Consider the following 17600-nt stretch of genomic DNA (forward strand, 5'->3'; position numbering starts at 1 on the left):
GTGGCTGGGACAATGTGATGTGCTGTGCTCCCCTCAGGTTTGTGATACTAAGTTGGTGGGGAGTAATTGATATGCAGGGAACGAGATAGGACTTCTTATAAGCTGGCTGTAGATGGGGGCATGGAGAGACAGGAACTTCATGATGTTCAACCCAGACAAATGGAAGTCCCACACCTGGGCTAGCCTTTTGGGAAAGACAAGCAGGTGGCAGTGGAGGAACTCCAGCATAATTCCAGTCTGTCATGAAATCACAAATGTTTTGGGAACTGAGTACTATGTGCAACACGAGCTTCTTTATAGCTTCATAATGGAATTGGAACCAGTAAAAAAAACTTTTCTGGAGGAAAAAGAAAATAATAGATTTAGCTTAAATCTTGTTATGAACATGCTTGGTTCCTCCTAAAGTTGTCACTGATACCAGTGGACATTTTTGCCCCTGAAGACTGAGTTTAGAGACATGTTAGTCCTGAATTAACTTTATTTTAATAACAAATACATTCCATATAAACTAGGATGCTGGTAAATGCAAGACATTTAGTGAGAGAGGGAAGCTCCTATCAAATAAAACTAAACTGATTTTATCCTTGCTCCTGATAAGTATTGCCAACAGTATCTCTGCTGGCTCACAAGTTTGATTATCTTTTCCAAAATTTAACAGTGGATTGTGGCAAGATTGTAACAATGTCACACTGTGAAGGATATTGTATTTGATTTTAACTTCCCAGATTAATCTCCCTCATGAGGAGATTCCACAGTAAAATCTTATTTGTTAAAGTTGATATTTGAATCTTACTTTACTTTTCAGTTATGGCTGTTATGTATTCATTCTGTAACTATTGGTTGGACATGGTTTTATTTGGCATGTTTCTTTACCTTAGTTTTGCTTTAGGTTGTGTTGCAACAGATGTTCATAGAAAGTGAGCACAAATTACCCATTTTCTTATGACTTCTGCAGCAAGTGTGCTGAACCTTCTTGCTAGATTACTGTAGACACAAGAAGTAAGTAGTTTCATTTAGGGACTCCTGTTTTAAAGAAGTCAGAAACATTACTTTCACCTGGTCTTGTTTGATTCTTCTAGTGTCTGACTGGAAGAAAACAAATGCATTTTCCATTTCAAGCATATTTCTAGAGAGTATCTTGTAAAAACATGTAGCATGGTATACGTTATCCACAGTTACCTCCAATGCACTGCAAAGGACTGAAAAAAAAAATTGGTCATGAGAAAATAAAACGTCCTAAGACAAGAAAGCTTCATTGTCAGATTTTGGTTTTCAGGTTGTCTGTTTCTTTTAGTTGGTTGTGTTTACAAATCATAACTTCAGATGTATGCTTTTAGAAAACCTGCTGGAATTTGTTGCACTTTTTTTTCCGTCTTAACACTCCTGCCAGGTACCAAACTTGCCTGATCGTATGCTGTTGTGCACTTCCTTTCTTAACACAGAGAAGCTAAAAATCCGTCAGAAGTACAGGGAGATGTAATGAGCAGTTCATCCATTTTAAAATAAATCCCTCTCATTGCACTGTGCAATGAAGACATAGTGACAATAGTAGGAACAAATCGTCAAGGTGTTACGGTGGTGCTTGTACTGTCAGTTCTCTTTATGTCAAGACACTGATTTTTGTGCAAGCAGACTTTGGATGACATGCAGAATGTTGGGGCTCTTTGCAGCATTTCTTCATACCCAGATTTTTCTTAGGTGTTTCTTTGGGGAATTATTTCTCCTCCAGATACTTCCATGGATTAGGGCTTTTTTTCAGTGTTGTAGCATTGTATTTTTCCTCCCCTGATATTTGACTGTTTGTGGGAATAACTCTTTTAATTTGATTGCAGTAGTGGTATAGTAATGTCCTCTGTATGACCACCCCCAAGACAGCAGGTAGCTCCACTCCATTATTGCTCTTGTACCAACAACCGCAGCAGGACTGTAGGATGAGGGGGCACACCCGCTGGCACAGGTTTGAGCTATTGAGTGTCCTAGTTATATAACTGCTGCTAGATAGTGAAAGTATTTTAAATATTTAAGGTTCTTGATTTTTGTGATTTGTACTTCCTTTATGTTTTGTGCCTGTCCTCTCTTTGATTTTTTTCTCCTTTCTATATCTGTCAAACTGTTGCATTTATCTGCTTCAAAACCATATCTTCAGTTTTAACCTTTGAAGGCAGAGGAAATCAGGATCTTAGGAACAGGGTTTTTTTTTTTCCCCTTCTACCTGGTTTTAATGTGGCTATAGATACATCACTCATACACACAATTTGCTGTCGTGGTTTAACCTGAGCTAGAAATACAACCACGATAGCCACTTGCTCAACACCTCCCTGCCCCCCCAGCAGGGGAGAGACTCAAAAGGGAAGGGAGAAACTTGGATTGAGATAAACACAGTTTAATAAAATAACAAAATACTAGTACACTACTAGAAATAAAAGATACTCAAGGCGATTCCTCACAAACCCGGTCCACAACTGAGCAGCCAGTCCCAGCAATCAGCACCCAGTCCCCAACGGCAAAAAAAAAAAGAGGAAAAAGGCAGAAAAGCCCAGAGGCCTCTGCAAAATGGGAAAAGGCCAAACTAAATGTCCTAACTGAAACTTCCCAGCTACCCCCAGAGGGACAGAGAGAGAAGGAAGAACCAGAGAGATCAGTAGAGCCAAAAACAGAAGTTCCCAACTCTCCTGAAATAAATAGCATGACACTAATGGATGGAATACTGTTACTCATCAGTCTGGATGTCAGCCAAGCTCTGCCCCATCTCTGCCTCACTGTCTCACACCTGTGGGCAAGGCACTCACAATGTCCTTGGCTCTCATACCAGAGCAATTAAAAATATTAGCTCTGTCCTGGGGTCTTATCTGCTTGTTCTCAAACTAAGTCCAAATAATGAGCATGCTAGCTATGAAAAAGAAAGGTTTCTAACTGCATGAAGAGAATTAACCTGTTTTCAATCAAACCAGCACATTTGCAAAAGAAAATAATTGGTTTTCCCTTCTCAAAGACTAATATTAGTCTACTGTGTCTGAAAACGCTATGGATATTGCTTTAAAGAAAATACTCGTTCCTCTGTGTATGATTTTCCTTTATGTTATCCTTTGTGTACCGTAAACTCATTTATCCTTTCACTGGCTGTTTTCTGGTAGGAAACTAATCCAATTAAATCATGCAAAACACACACTTCCAGCCAAATAATTCATAGTTATCTACATGGACAGATAAAATCCTATTGTTCAGATAGTGTAAAAAAACAACCAACCGACCAACCAACCAAAAAAAATCGGCAAGCAGTAGTGCTTTTAACAGAAGTGGTTTTATTTCTGGGTTTTATTTCTGTTTTGGTGAGGGTTTTGTGTTTTGTTCTGGGGTTTTTGTTGTTTTGTTCTGCAAAGCAGATGCTTGGGCTGGATGTGTAACAGTTCTAGTGCATTTTATACGTTTCTGAGAAACAGGTTTTGCCTTTTCCTGTTTTTCTCTGAAATGTGCCACAGCAGACCAAGCTTAGCTCAGCTAGTATTCAAACACTCATCTGCTGATGGATTTCAAACCAGACATTAGTATGCATTCCCTGTCCATAGAGCTTAACTGAGAGTACCCGAGTCATTAGCTCAGTTGACCCTGTATAGGGATGATTAATAACCTTTCAAAAGGCCAACTCAGTTCATAAAACATCGATGTTGATGTCTTCTTTTGCACTTCCTGAGGTGAATGCTTCACTAATTATCACCTGAATTCCATCCTTCATCCTCTAAAAAAAGCAAGGTCTTATATTTTAGTCTATATATTGAAAGCGCTGAAAATAGTGGCTAATTTTGTGCCCTGTGAAGGAGGAGAAGAACTTTTGTGGTTGCATCTTATTGGAAGAGGGAGAGACTCACTGTTTTTAATCTTTCAGAAAAAAATGACATATCAGTAAAATCTGCTAGGCAGCACCAAAATTGTCTTTGGCAGTTGAAATAAGTGCACACTATAGCACTTCCATGCTATACTACTGAATGTCTCTGACTATCTTGAATGGTGACCACTAATGTATAGTACAAAAATAACTTTTTGACAGTTCTGACTTCATTTGTGACTTGATAATTGGTGCTTGGTAGAGGGAAATTGGAATGTAGTAGCTTCTATTGTTGACATTTACAGACGATGGAAAAGTTAGTGCAGTCTACACAATCTTGTTAAATAACACTTCAGTATTGAACTGGGACCTAAAAATGAAACTTCAGAATGTTTTCAGAGTGAAATCTCTTTCTTCTCTTGGCTTCACTTTACATTTCAGCTATGACTTGAGGTCTGACTTCGTAAGGTATCACTTAATGTGTCAGAAATTATTTCGTGGCCTGTGGGTCTGTTAGTTTTCCTTCTCTGCTCTGTTTGCATTTTGGTAGGATCACGGTGCTTAGAAGGCTTTAGTGAGTGTCTGTCAACCTGAAAAGTGCTTTAATTGCAAGCCAAGCTGAAGAGGAGAAAATAATTGTGGACTGTTGTTTGGTTAGGGGTTGTTTTTTGGTTTGGTGTTTGTTTATTTTTTTCACAAAGTACAAAGTGGAGCAACATAGTGGCAGTAATATGGAAAATAAAAAAAGTATAAGAGACTTTTTTTTATCTGTTTAGGTGTTCTTAGTATTTCTACCAGTGGGTTATTTCCTTTGTTCTGATTTTCTTTGGGAACTGCTGTCTCCTTGGGCAGATCTAACATAAATACATCCCAAATAAACTCTTTGCAAACTGCTAATCTGCAGCGGTGCAAACACTGAATCCTGTCAGAGGTAGAATGTGAAAATATTACTGTGGAACATACTCACATTACATGGGTTTTAGCAGTCCTGTTTGATAAAAAATTAAAGGAAATTATGATCTTAATGTTTAGTGAAGACGGTGCTAGTGATTGTTGCAATTACTGGTAACAGATTTGGGTTTTTTCTTTCTGTTATAACTAATAACATGTCTATAAGGTGGTAATGAGTTTCTGGTGGGAATTTGTGTGGAATATTAACAGTTGTTTTTGTTCAGTTTTGTGACATTAAATTAAAAGGATGTTGTCCCTCATAATAGTGTAGTACAATGTGTATAGTACAGGATCTATAACATGCAAATAAATAAGTCACTCATTTTTGTGCTCTAAAATCAATTCGTGAAGAAGACTCCCGTTGTATTTTTGCAGTAATTTTCAGAGGAAATATTTTCATAAATCAGAAGCTGCTATAAGCAGTGAAATGTTACTGCGAATGAAAAAATAATGCTGCATTAGCATAGTAGAACATTAACATATTTTTAAGATACTATTTTCTATTTAAAATGTGTAAGACTTATTTCTAGATTCTTTTTTTTTTTGGAGACATTTCTTTGCCTGTACAGGATCTATTTTTCTCATGAAGTGTGAGTCATCAATTGTCTTTTAAACCTATTTCCTAGTTTTTATTTGGTTTGAAATTTCATGTATTAAGTAATAGCCAGGGGCACATTGAGCTTCACAGCTGAAAGATTAAATCTGAAGCCAAATTTTTATTTAATTGGGTTATGAATACAGAGAAAAGCATATTCTTCCACCTTACTGTGCAGAAAATTTGGAGCCTATACAGACTACCTGGAGTATATTCCTGTGAGAAGTATGCCTATGAAATACCAGTAATTAATCCTATAACATAAGGAACTATTCATTTTAAGATACACAAATCAATAGGCCTCCTTCAAATGGAAAAGAATACAAACTGAAAAAAGAGCTGGTGAGAAAAAAAGCCAGTGGCATTTAGTCTTACTTTTGTACACATGCCCACACACAAACATAATGAGGAAGATGGTTCAGTTAGATGTATCCAAACATTGCATCATAAATAATAAGGTAAACTTTATCCTTTCGTGTCTTTTTAATTGTGTTTTTCTGCCTGGAAATTACCTATTTCAGTGAACCCTTTAGGAAATGGAAATAGCATATTGACTGAAAACTGCTTTGATTACCTGCTATTTATTATACTACACCATATTAAATAGCATAGATTAAATCTACTAGATTTAACTGGGTTAAATCTATACCTAATCCAATTAAATCTAGTAGATGTAATGAACCTGCTGAAAATCTTTGAAGTCAGTAAAATCCTTGATGAAGAGAACTGCAAACAATTTCTCTGAGATTTCTTACGACTAGTTATGGGGAAGCACAAATATAGACACTTCAAAACTATGTGTTGTAACTGACTTACCAAGAGTTCATGGAAGAAAGCCGCAGAAAGCCAGCCGTCTGCCCCAGTAGCTTTTGGCTTTTCTGACAATGTATTGGGTATTTCCCTATGTTTAATTTTACTGTGATTGTAGATGTTTAGCTTTTGTTCAGTTGAGCACTCTGAAAATATACCTTTTCAAAATACTCTGTTGTTTAAGTGCAACATCATAAGTCACTTCTTCACATGACTTTGAAAAGTTAGCCCTTTATGTAATATTTTGAAGACGTGGCTTAGGTAAACTTCCAATTTGCAGAGGTGATCTTCACCTTAAGCTTGTGCTAGTTATGTAGTTTATGTTCTGGGATATGGAAGCTGTTGCCAAAGTCCTTCAGCTATTTCCTAGTTGCATATCAAAGTAAGACCTACCTGTGCACAATTCTCTTTTGCCACAAAATGTTCCCTGATGGACCTTTGTTTGGTGGAGTACCTTTAAAAATTACTGTTCAAAGAGTTGTATGTCATTCCTTGATTGCTGTGGCACCAGGCTGTAAGAGGCAACCCAGAAGATGGAGGAGAATGGAAACAGGTTACAGCTCAGGGTGGCAGGTGAACACACCCTCAGTCTGCCCCACCTTCCCAGGTGCCTGTATACAACAGGTATGAGGCCCTGAAATTGGATGGGCAAGCAGCTGATACTGCTGGTGAAGACCCTTTTGGGAAGGAGGGGTCCTCCAAGCAGCCCACACCCCATATGAAACCCAGCAAACACATTAAAACCTCACATGTAAAGAGAAAAAGAAGGGTGATTGTCATAGGCAACTCTTTTCTTAAGGGAACAGAGGGCCCAATATCCCCACCTGACCCAACCCATAGGGAAGTCTGCTGCCTCCCTGGAGCCAGGGTAAGAGATGTGGCTCAACAACTCCCCTGACTGGTAAGGTCCTATGACCATTACTCGCTATTGGTTTTTAATGTCGGCAGGGAAGAGTTAGGCAAAAGTAGTATTAAGGAAATCAAAAAGAATTTCAGAGCTTTGGGGCAGCTGGTTAATGGCTCAGGTGCTCAAGTGTTTTTTCTCCTCCACCCTTTCAGTTGTGGACAGGAAACCAAAATTGAACAGACAGGTCCAACAAATCAACACATGGCTAAGCGACTAGTGTCATCAATGGAACTTGTGTTTTTTTTGACCATGGGAAAGTCAGTCCTTTGCCATGTCTCTTAACACCCGACCGAATGCATCTCTCAGAGGAGGAGAAATGGGTGTTTACCCAGAGGCTAGCAAGACTGATAGGGCTTTAAACTAGATTGGAAGTGGGAAGTGGGTGGTAGCAGGCAGGCCAGTGCCGAGCAGTGGGATGGCACACCAAAGCCTGAGGGGGCACTTGGCAGGGAGGTTCCTTAGACTGCGCCACAAAGTGAAGGACACAGTCAGCCACACTTGAAGTGCTTCTACACTAATCCACGCAGCATGAGGAACAAGCGAGATGAACTAGAAGCCTCGGCCTGGTCCCAGGGATAGGATATAACTGCCATTAGTGAAATCTGGTGGGATGTTGCACCAATCCTGTGAGTGTTGCACCATGATGGAAAGTTACAGGGTATTCAGAAGGGATAGGCAGGGCTTAGGAGAGGTGGAGTGTGGCACTGTATGTAGCAGGGGGACTAGAGTACATGGAGCTGGCAGTTGGCAATGGCAAAGTTCAGAGCTTCTGGGTAAGGATTAAGGGTCAGACAAATAAAGTGGAAGTCATCGTGGGTGCCTACTATAAGCCACCCAGCCAGGATAATTACACTGAGTTATTCTTTAAGGAACTAAGTGAAACCTCCAGATCATCTGCCCTTGTCCTTATGGGGGACTTCAGCTTGCCAGATGTCAACTAGGATTATCATACAGCTGGCAACAACAGCCAGTTGAAGCATCTGGAGAATAACTTCTTGGTGCAGTTACTAAGGGAACCAACCAGGAAAGGTGCCTTCCTAGATTTGATTCTCACTAACAGAGAGGGTTTTGTGGGAGATGTGGCAACTGGTGGCTCCCTTGGCCACAGCGACCACAAAGAAGTCAGGTTTAAAATCTTTGTTAATGGGAGGAAAACTTCCAGCAAGACCTTCTTGCTACATATGATGAGAGCAGACTTCAGGCTGCTCAGAGAAATACTTAGTAAGATTCCCTGGGAAGAAGCTTTTGAAGCTGTTGGGGTCCATCAGTGTTGGTCATTTTTTAAGTACCATCTACTAAGAGCACAGGAGCAGGAAATTCCAAAATGGCAAAAATCTAGCAGGTGAGGTAAAAAGCCAGCTTGGTTGAGCAGGGATCTTCTTCTTGAAATACAGTGGAAAAGGAAATTACATTGTCAGTGGAAGCAAGGTCAGGCAACATGGGAGGATGACAGAGATGGTGCTCGCCATTGTAGGAAGGAAATTCATGCTGCCAAAGCTCAACTAGAATTGAAGCTGGCTGATACTTTGAAGGAAAAAAAAAAAAGGCTTTTTAAAATATATGAATGGCAAAAGACGAACTAGAAACAACATTGGTCCATAAATTGATGAGCATGTTCACCTTATTAACAGGGACATAGGCAAAGCTGAGACGTTTAATGCTTTCTTTGCATCCATGTTCAACACCGATGATGGACTTGGGGGCCCCATAACCCTGGGCTGGAAAACCATGGCTGCAAGAACGATAAACTCCCAATCAGTCCAGAACTTGTACAGGATCTGCTGCTCCAGCTAGATCCCTCCAAGTTGTTGGGGCCTGATGTTAAAGGGTGCTTGAAGAACTGGCTGACATCATAGCGAACCTCTCTCCATGATTTTTCAATGCTCTTGGCAATCTGGAGAGATCCTGGAAGACTGGAAGCTGGCAAATGTTGTCCCAATCTACAAGAAGGGCAACAGGGATGACCCGAGCAACTACAGGCCTGTCAACCTCACTTCTGTACCTGGCAAAATCATGGAGAAGATTGTTCTGGGAGCTATTGAAAAACATCTGAACAACAACGCAGTCGTAGGTCCCAGCCAGCACGGATTCACAAGGGGAGGAAAGTCTTGCCTGATCAACTCAATTTCATTCGATGACAAGGTTACCCACCTAGTCAACCAAGAGAAACCTGTCGACCTGATCTTTTTGATACTGTCTCTCGTGGTATCCTACTGGACAAGATGTCCAGCATACAGCTGGGTAGACACAGCAGCAGGGGAGAAATTGGCTGATGGGCTGGGCTCAAAGGGTTCTAGTAAATGGGATTATGTCTGGCTGGTGACCAGTCACTAGAAGGGTCCCACAGGAATCCACCTTAGGGCCAGCACTCTTCAATGTCTTTATAAATGACTTAGACACAAGAGTTGAGGGCATACTAAGTAAGTTTGCCGATGACACAAAATGGAGCTGTCAACAGTCTTGCAGGCAGAGGGATCTGGACAAATTGGAGAACTGGGCAATCGCCAATCGTGTGAAATTCAACAAGAGCAAGTGCCGGATTTTGCATCTGGGACACAGCAGCCCTGGTTGTACGCACAGAGTGGGGAATGAGATGCTGGAGAGCAGCTCTGCAGACAGGGACCTGGGCAAGTTGAACATGAGCCAACAGTGTGCCCTGGCAGCCAAGAGGGCCAACTGTGCCCTGGGGTGCATCAAGCACAGCATTGCCAGCGGGGTGAAGGAGGTGATTGTCCCACTTTGCACTGGTGCGGCCTCACCTGGAGCACTGTGTACAGTTCTGGGCAACACAGGATAAAAAGGATATAAAGCTACTGGAGAGTGTCCAGAAGATGGCTATGAAGTTGGTGAAGGGTTTGGAGGGCAAGCCATATGAGGAGTGGCTAAAGTCACTTGGTTTGTTCAGCTCAAAGGAGACAGAGGGGAGACCTCACGGCGGCTACAGCTTCCTCACAAGGGGAGGAGGAGGGGCAGAAGCTGATCTCTTCTCTCTGGCGACCAATGGCAAAACCTGAGGGAACGGCAGGAAGATGTGCTAGGGGAGGTTTAGGTTGGACATTAGGAAAAGGTTCTTTCCCCAGAGTGTGGTGGAGCACTCGAACAGGCTCCCCAGGGAGGTGTCACAGCCCCACACCTGACAGTGTTGAAGAAGAGACGGCAATGCCGTCAGACACATGGTATGAGCAGTGGCGTTGTCGTATGCAGGGACAGGAGTTGGACTTGATGATCCTGGTGGGTCTCTTCCAACTCCCTATGATTCTATTCTATGATTGATTTAAGGAGAGTGATTAATTTGGAGAAATAAAAACTATTATAATTGTTTGCTAACAGTGTGCATGCTTTTCTTTTTCTGTTACTCTTAAACCTGATTGATGTTTTACTCACCACAATAAATTGTTACCAGTTCCTGGGTTTTTTTCTTCTTTAAAGTCTAGGGAGGCTCTATGGATGGAAATGGCATAAAGAGAGACAACTGATGTTTTGGAGAGTTTTCCCAAAGAATAATAAATATGAGAAAACTATCATTTGAGGCAAATTTTAAAATTGCATGGTTGTCTAATGGCAGATGAGACTAGTTTTATTTCAATAAAACTACTTAAGTTAGAAGAAGCACATTTTACAGAGTTGCTCTGAGATTCAGTGCTTTGCAGAGGATTTTGATAGTAGTAATACCAATAACAATTCAGATGCTAAGTATTTACTTTTTAGTTTCTGGTTTGATCCCTACAGTGATATATTTTATGTTAATAAAAAGAACTGTATGCCATATTTCATATGTCAGGTAACTTCAGATACTACATACAGCAGGGGTGTCAGACTTATTTTTCACCGAGAGCCACATCAGCCTCACGGCTGCCTTCAAAGGGCTGAATGTAGTTCAAATGTAATACGAATGTAACTACTCCTACATTTGTACAGTCCTAAAATTACTTTCGGCCCTTTGAAGGCAACTACAATGCTGATGTGTCCCCCAGTGAAAATGAGCTTGGCACCCCTGACATACAGTAACTGAAAGTTATTTGCAAATAGCACCTTCAAATAAAATCTAGTCCACCAGAAATGTGAAATTTGTGATGTAGAATATAGGTTGAAAACTGTTCTTAAAGTTCAAACATGTTTCTATGGAGTCTAATGGGGGATACATTCCTACGGGATATATTTGCTCTGTGAACATACCTGGGATCCAAGATAAATGAGAAGCTGTTTATAACATGGGCAAAATCTGTGAAGCTAAAATACTCAGATTCAGGTGTCTGTTCAAAGCTTGAGAAATTATGTAACTTTATACAGTTGAAGTACATTCCCAAAGGTCTTTCTGCATTGGTTTTGCTTTTTGGAGGATACTGACCCAATCAATCAGCAATTGATACTTGCTGTGTTTTTAAAAAAATAATAATAACAAAGAAAGGCATTTAAATGGTTCTACTGAAATGCATTCAGGTGCAATGTGTGGGAATCTCAACCATGACAGCAATGATGGCATGCTATAATCCTGGAGCTCTGAAAATTAGTTCTCATAACATGAAGTATACATTTGCTTTGCTGTTAATTTCAGTAATGTTATAATAATTTCACATTGGTCTTGAGTATATGTTTAATATAAAGTGTCTGTCTATTAACAAATACGCAAGAGTTCCAGAGTTTGTTGTGGGGGCTTTTTTTGTGTGTTTCCATAGCAGTAGTAGAAGGCTGCCTTTTCTCAGTTAATACCATAAATACTTTTATTTCACTCTTTCTTTACAACCTTGTAGTTTGACAACGGAAGATATGTATATCATGTAATTCACTGAGCTACTCTTCTAGATTTTGAGCAGCTAATGATTTATTTCCCCAAAATGTCACATTGCCTAAATGCATTTGCCATCAGTGAAATCAGGATCATGTTGATTATTTTGGAGTGTGCAGCCAAGGAGACAGGGAGAGGGGAATTGAATTGGAATTTTTTTCCCGTTTTTGCTGCCTAAAGAGAACAGAACCAAATTATAGCTATTTGTTGCTTTGAATGGTCTACTATGTGTTTTCTTCCTGTTTATTTTTCCATATTTTTTAGACTTGTAGCCAATTATTCGGTGTTTTTCACTCATTCTTCTGGTGTTGCCTGTGGCTGTTTGCTCTTAGTTTATTAGGGTAGGGCCTTTTGATGTGTCGTTTTGTAAGTAAGCATAGTGAAGCTAGAAAACTACACACATACTTTAGTTTCTAGGCATTTTCATTACCTGCATCTTGTTCACAAAGTGAAGCAAGCTCAGTAGGTAACTGCAATAAATCAATAGTTGAAAGAAAAAAAAAAAAGGCTGTTTGAGAAATGCCATCATTGTACAAATTTAAAGTGAAGCTGGCGAATAAACATAGTGGAAAAGAAATTGAGGGTAAATGCACAACACCAGTGTTGGGTCCCAGTTCAGCAAGACACTTATTTCTGTAAAACATCAGCATCTAAAACATGCCTTCATAGTAATTATTCCACTTGCAGCGAAAAGACACAAGGCAGGCTGGATATGTGGTTTCTGCTGAGTAAATGTGCTGTGGGTTATACGCTGTTGGTAGAGTAGTTCATAGATTGAGATACTGGGTTTAGTTGTTTCTGAATGGACAGGATTTAAACAGCTGGTTTCAGTTAAAATAATGTATGATGGTAACTTGGACTTGCAGCCGTTGGCCCACTTCCTTGTTTTTCTTCCTGCTTGGCCACTCCTTTAGTCACTCCCTGTACTTCCCCCACAGATGTGTTTCTAGGAGTCTTGTTGATTTGGTTTGGTTCGCATATGTGTTTGGTTTTTAGTTTCTTCGTAATCTGAAGTCATCAAAGTCTACCGGACTATTTTAGTTGCTTGTACTGCAGTTTGATGTTAGCACGCCACATGTGAGTGTGAAGTTTTTTACAAAATTGTGTCCATCTGAAAGTTTGAGTCATAAGAATATAGAATAATTTGCCCACTGCTGTTGTGATTTAGGCCATTGTATAGCAAAAGCTATGGATTTTGTATTAAACAGATGTAACAGAGTCCTTTCTTGCATCTGCTCTGTGCAAAGTATTTTCCGTAGTAGGAGTTTCATCTGCTATATTTTAAGTCATTGATTCAGTACAAAATCAAGAAAACAGCACAGTTTTATAAGTCACTTTAAAAGCTCCAGTAGACACTCTGCCCCATTACCACAGGGTCCTCTTTAGCCTGTAGGGTTTTAAAAGTCATTGGCTAATTTGTTCCAGAATCTGAAGCCTGTCAAGTTATCTAAGCAAACTTAGAAATGGAGAATAATTTCTTAATACCATACTTTTTATGTGAGTTACTGAGTAACAAATTCAAACTTTAATTTTCCAGAGCCTCTTCCTGCCCCTCAGGACACTTGCTGTGAAGTTCAAACGTTGTTTTCAGGGTGGTGAGGTAATTTCTAGTGTATTCTCTGCATGCGGATGCACATCTGTTAACTTGTATGGGAATTACGCCAAATTCCACTCAGTAAGCTGAGAAGTACTTTCGTGGTATTGACTTTAACTTGTTCTCCATAGTTGTGGGTGCTGAAGTGACCAGAATGTGATAAAAGGAGTGTCTGAAGCCACCCACACAGATATTCACTGTGGTCTGTATCTTGAGCCCTGATTTGATTTCTAAACAAGATTGAAGTGGGATTTTCTTAAGTGTGCGTAAATGCTTACAAGGCTATTTACGGTATCCTGTTGAACAAAGCCTGTGTGGGATGCTGCTGCTTTTTAAGGAAAAAGGAGCAGAGAAGATTGAAGCTGCAGATATCCAGACTAATACAGAAGGGCACATGCTATGGTGGGCTGAAATTCTCAGTCACTGAACTCCTTCCAGTTAAGAAGGGAGGCTCTACCATCCCAGGGCAAGCTGAACTACTAATGTGCAATGCTCTAGGCCAGGATCAGCAGAAGCTCTGCACTGGTTGAGAGGTCCCTGATGAAGACTTTGGTCCCTGGGTTGTAAGGAAGTCATCCCTGGGACCTGGCTGGAATACCTATTACCTTCCTCTGCAGCAACAGTGCCTGGATAGATCTGTCAGTGCACCATCCTGTTGTCTCAACTAGGTTTAAACTAAAAACATACACACAACTCAGATTTGCTGTATTTGACTAGAAGTATATCCATAGTTTTCTGATGGAGCTGACTGTAGGCAGGAAGATGGAGGTGCAAAAAGTTTCAAAGTTGGCTGCTTTGCAATACAGAATAGTAAAAGGCAATTCCAACAAAACCTGGAAGTTCAGTCATCATTCTGGAAGTGAATATGTCTTTAATAAGATTCCTTTCCAAATATTTGCAGTTAAGCAGAAGCTTTCTCTCTAGCTATAAAATGAAGCCTGCAGTTCTTTCCACTGTTAACTCTATCTGTCTCTATAACTGTGCCAATAGGAAAAGCAGTTGCTTTGGCATCCGTACCTTAAACCGTATTACTGTAATATATGAAGGGAACTTTCAGCAACTATAAGGACTGTAATGTATTTTTTTTTTTTTTTTTTTTTTTTTTTTTTTTTTTTTTTTTTTTGGGGTGGGGGAGAAGGGGACACTAGAAAACTGCTTTGTCTAGGCTTTCCTCTTGGGAAGATACAACATACCTTAGTCTGAATTTCCAGGGTAACTCTTTTTTTTTTAGTATTTGATTTTTGTTTTACTATTCAGTAGATAAAGATAACTTCTATGGAGAAAGAAAAAAATATTACTTAAACAAAACTATATTTTGAACATTGTGTGAATAAAACTTAATAAAGTGATATATATTAGTGAGGTGGACTGCAAACTGGCTGAAGGAAAGAAGCCAGAGAGTTGTGGTCAATGGGGCAGAGTCCAGTTGGAGGCCTGTATCTAGTGGAGTGCCTCAAGGGCTGGTGCTGGGGCCAGTACTGTTCAACATATTCATCAGTGACTTGGATGAGGGACTAGAGTGTACTATCAGCAAGTTTGCTGATGACAACAAGCCAGGAGGAGTGGCTGACACGCCAGAAGGCTGTGCTGCCATCCAGTGAGACCTGGACAGGCTGGAGAGCTGGGCGGGGAAAAATTTAATGAAATATAACAAGGGCAAATGTAGAGTATTGCATCTGGGCAGGAACAACCCCAGGTTCCAGTATAAGTTGGGGAATGATCCATTAGAGAGCAGTGTAGGGGAAAGGGACCTGGGGATCCTGGTGGACAGCAGGATGACCATGAGCCAGCACTGTGCCCTTGTGGCCAGGAAGGCCAATGGCATCCTGGGGTGTATTAGAAGGGGGGTGGTTAGTAGATCGAGAGAGGTTCTCCTTCCCCTCTACTCTGCCCTGGTGAGACCACATCTGGAATATTGTGTCCAGTTCTGGGCTCCTCAGTTCCAGAAGGACAGGGAACTGCTGGAGAGAGTCCAACATTGGGCAACCAAGATGATTAAGGGAGTGGAGCATCTCCCTTATGAGGAAAGACTGAGGGAGCTGGGTCTCTTTAGTTTGGAGGAGACTGAGGGGTGACCTTATTAATGTTTACAAATATACAAAGGGTGAGTGTCACGAGGATGGAGCCAGGCTCTTTTCGGTGACAAACAATGGTAAGACAAGGGGTAATAGGTTTAAGCTGGAACATAAGAGGTTCCACGTAAAATTGAGAAGAAACTTCTTAGTGAGGGTAACAGAGCAGTGGAACAGGCTGCCCAGGGAGGTTGTGGAGTCTCCTACTCTGGAGACATTCAAAACCCGCCTGGACACCTTCCTGTGTAGCCTCATCTAAGTGTTCCTGCTCCGGCAGGGGGATTGGACTAGATGATCTTTCGAGGTCCCTTCCAATCTTTAGCATTCTATGATTCTGTGATTTTTATCTGTCAAGCAATGAGACTGATTCTGGCAACTTGTTATGGACAGTGCAGTAGATGCTGATTTAAGCAGACAGATGATGCAAATTATTTGTTATTTGAACTATTGGGAAGGGCTCTGGGAAAAAAACAGTATGTTTTTAGACTTTCGGGCAGTTTGCCTTTGTATCTGAAAGCTGCTCTTAATATTTTCTAATTTGATGTCAAAACATTATACTGTGCCTCAAAAAACAGAACAAATTGCTTTTTGGTGAGATTGCTGTGTGTTTAGGGCCACCAACATTTTCTTGTCCTGTTTGGCAAGTGGAGAAGCTGTGAACTGTGCAGCTTCTCCCTGCGTGCAGCTCCTTGGATACCAGGTGGTGATAAAGCAGCATTGTCAAAGGAAAGAAACAAGAAATATGGGCAAAAAGGAGGAAATGCAGTTCTGAGAAGTCAAGCCTCAACTTATCTGACATTTTGACATCTGGCAAGCCTTGAGCAGCAAGTGGGCGTTTAAACCTTCGCCAGTTTTAGCTGCTTTTGTTGGTTTTCAGTGAGGCTTTTTTTTTTTTTCCTTTATCTAAAATTAATCCTGGATGTGGCAACATAAGTCAGGGTTATTAGCACTTTCTTCTCAGAGCATCTCTGTATCACAGGTAGTTGAGGTCAAAGAACCACGGCAGGTGCGAAGGTTACAAGAGGCAGCAGTGGGACAACCGTAGTGGGAAGACTCAAAGTTCTAGAATTCATGTAGACTCCACATTACATAAGTGTTTAGCTGAAACTGCTCTGAAAAAATGTGAAATACTACAAATTTTGGTGTTCATACTCAAAGCCTGAGTTGATAGAAAGCAAGTCTTGCAACCATCATGTGAAGCATACTGGAAATAGTTTTTCTGAAATTCATGTGGCATAATAAGATAGTTCCGTGTATCTGCTCCTTATTCTTTAATACTTAAATAAGTCAGAGTGTACCTATTTGCCCCATCTTAATCCTCAGTCTCATTTGTCTGATTGTTGGAAAGTTGCTTTAGGAAATTGTGGAAGTTGCTTGCCAGGACCATACTTTGCTTATAGGACCATGTGGTGTGAACAGTAGTAGTTCGAACTACCTTGGAGCATTGCAGAGCAGCAGTAACACAAGCTTCTACTATCGTAAGGGTTGAGGAATATGTTATGTAGTGTCCTTTTCCCTGTCAGGTCCCAATTTCCTCACTCTGGGAAGAAAACAGGGAGAATGATTTTGAAATGTGGGGGAAAACAATTTTGAGTTTGTTCTTGTGATGGAAGGAATTGCTCCTCATGTTAGAGGAATAGAGAAAAATCTTTTCTTGAATATTGCTTTGGAATTATGTAGGCAAGAATAGCAAATGAGGGTCAGTTCTTGTAGATATCTTATTGATGTTATCTTTTCTTTGAGCTTTTGTACTTTATTCCATTGGCAAGAAATAAATCTGTGCTGGGTTTCCTCAGACTTCTGAGGCATTTTCACAAGTTACTCGTGCTTTCTCCTCTGAATGCAAAAGCTCAAACGTGTTGCAGAATTGAGTGGCAGTTGGACAAAGAAAAAAAAGTCACTGTTTTTTCGACAGTCAGAAACTGCAGATAATCAGCCCAAGCGGTAGCTGAAGCTTGCTAGGATTGTGTACGTGACTGATAGAATTTTAGTCAATGAGCTTTTTGCAAGTTTAAGAAATGGTTGTTTCCTTGGTGGCTGGGAGTGAAGGGACTTGCAGAAT

At 40.5% G+C, this 17600-nt stretch overlaps 1 protein-coding gene across 6 annotated transcripts in view; it reads left to right on the forward strand.

Annotated features, from left to right (window-relative positions):
• STXBP6 (syntaxin binding protein 6) overlaps nt 1-17600 on the forward strand; it is a 133103-nt gene that overhangs the window by 75113 nt on the left and 40390 nt on the right. The window contains exon 1 of one of the 6 annotated variants that reach the window (XM_065064173.1): nt 13415-13472. The exons of the other annotated variants lie outside the window; for them this stretch is intronic. The gene's annotated coding sequence lies outside the window, so the exon portion shown is untranslated. Of the gene's footprint in view, nt 1-13414; nt 13473-17600 lie in introns of those variants that run through there. 6 annotated transcript variants of the gene reach the window in all.

Source organism: Columba livia, chromosome 5 (assembly GCF_036013475.1).
Source record: "Columba livia isolate bColLiv1 breed racing homer chromosome 5, bColLiv1.pat.W.v2, whole genome shotgun sequence".
NCBI classification, from domain to species: Eukaryota; Metazoa; Chordata; class Aves; order Columbiformes; family Columbidae; genus Columba; species Columba livia.